Source organism: Triticum urartu, chromosome 2 (genome assembly GCF_003073215.2).
Source record: "Triticum urartu cultivar G1812 chromosome 2, Tu2.1, whole genome shotgun sequence".
Taxonomy (NCBI): Eukaryota; Viridiplantae; Streptophyta; class Magnoliopsida; order Poales; family Poaceae; genus Triticum; species Triticum urartu.
The window spans coordinates 3,657,145-3,659,127 of NC_053023.1; the positions used below are offsets into that span (position 1 = coordinate 3,657,145).

A 1,983-nucleotide genomic window follows, 5' to 3' on the forward strand; every position below is an offset into this window, starting at 1 on the left:
GTGGCAGTAGTCAACTGTGGCAATAAACTATGGCAACAACCCCTATTTTCGTGGCATTAGGCATGTTGCCACGACCCACTACACTTGTGGCAAAAAACTATGGTAACAATCCTTGTTTTCGTAGCATTAGGCATGTTGCCACGACCCACTACACTTGTCGCATTAACTTATGGCAACAAATATTCCTGTCGTCGTAATAATAAATTGTAACATACTTGTTTTGGTGGTGATAAATAGGTATCACAACAGTTGAAATGTTTGTAGCGAGAAACTATTGCGACAATTTAAAATTTCCATGGTGATACTCTATTTCAACAAAAATTACTTTGGTGGCGCCGAACAGTTATCGCGTCATGAAAAAATTTGTGGTGCCAGACAATATGAAGTGATCCGTTACAACATCCTAGTGCAACAAAATAGTAGGCATATCGACTGAGATATGACGCAACACTTTTTTTTGGTGGTGCTAACATGTGGCAACCGAAAGTGGGTTGTAGCATATTGCAACCGTAAAAAAATACATGCATTCAATTACAATATTCAAAACCATACGTATAATATGTAGATTCATAAAGTTCATAATTCTCGTAGCAAATATCCATAAAATGAAACTCAGATATAATTTAGCCATCCTAATTAATTGCAAAGACTAAACGGTCTGTGATCTAGAGTCCAGGCCAGCTAGTTCTTTGGATCCTGCAATCAAGAAATAAAAAAAGTTCTAGTTAATGAGTCCAACATAACATATGCCATACAATTATTCCAGCCCCATAGTTAAAAGGAACTATCGCCAGACTAACTAGACTAATACTGTGTCAGCAAGCATGTAACTAAGGGATTAGAACAATCATACAAGTGTAAATGTCTAAAGCATAAGCACAAGTACATCTACTAAAAGGTTCTGCTACTGATTTAAGTTGTGACCCGATGTATAGTTTCAGTTTAGTTCATGTCCCTAGCTAGCACATATTCATTTTTTGTTTAAGTTGTGACTCGATGCAGCAACAACACATGGTGAAAGAGAAGAAACAACTAGCTAGTTATGAATGCCAATGACGTATAAAATGTAAGCGAACATGAAGAGAAAGTAAGGTTGTGACTTACCATTGCTTTAAACATTCGAGAATTCCTTGTTGCAGCTTGTATGAGCGCATTTGAAGAAATAATAATTGGCCTTGAACTGGAGTCTTATTAGGACTAGATCTCTATAAAAGTGTATTTTGCAAGTTTGGGTTACTATTTTCTTTGTCAATCCTTAGGCACCTGTAAATATAAGTGCACTTTTAGCAATGCAAGTAAGCAACATAAATCTTACAAGGTCGCAAGCATATGACTGTAATCACCTGTTGGGTTCCCATCTGTTGGCTCAATACTACAAACTTTGTCATCATGTTTTTTCAAATTCCGGTCTTGATGTTCGCTCCTCTTCCAACAATCTTTCCCTTTCAGCATGCTCTTCTTTTAACCTCTCCTCAAGTTGTTCTCTCTCAGTACACTCCAAGTTAATCCTCTCTTGTGTGTTTGCATGTTCAGCTTGTAGTTGATCTTGTAATTCGTTGACCTGTTGGCTGAGCTTAGAGTTTTGCTGCTGGGTGTAGGACTGGATGTACGAGCGAGCTTTTCGGCTCGGCCCGAAGCTCGCTCCAGCTCGGCCCTATACAGCTCGGCCCGATACAGCTCGGCTCGATAGGATTAGCGAGCGGGCCGAGGTCTGAAAACAGGACCGTTTCGCGACCGAGCCGAGCCGAGTTTCGGCCGGTCCAGCTCGGTGGCTCGCTTGCGGCCCAACCCAATTCCACCATCCATCACAATGGCTAGCGCATTACGGCACGAGCAACCACAGCCAGTCTCTCGTCTCTCCCTTTCTCTGCTCTGCGCCGCCTCGCCCCTCTCTCGCCACGCCGCAAATCTGGATCCACGGCGACGAGCGATGCCGCGTTTCCTCGCGACACTGACAGCAATGGACTTGGCACCGACGGCGAC

The 1,983-nt window shown here is 42.5% G+C and overlaps 1 long non-coding RNA gene across 1 annotated transcript; it reads right to left on the minus strand.

Annotated features, from left to right (window-relative positions):
* Positions 1-238: 238 nt before the first annotated feature.
* Positions 239-1,371, minus strand: LOC125540562. The gene is made up of 3 exons (XR_007297341.1): positions 1,344-1,371; positions 1,105-1,263; positions 239-696 (listed from the first exon to the last, which is right to left on the minus strand). It is a non-coding gene; the product is annotated as an uncharacterized LOC125540562 (long non-coding RNA).
* Positions 1,372-1,983: the final 612 nt, after the last annotated feature.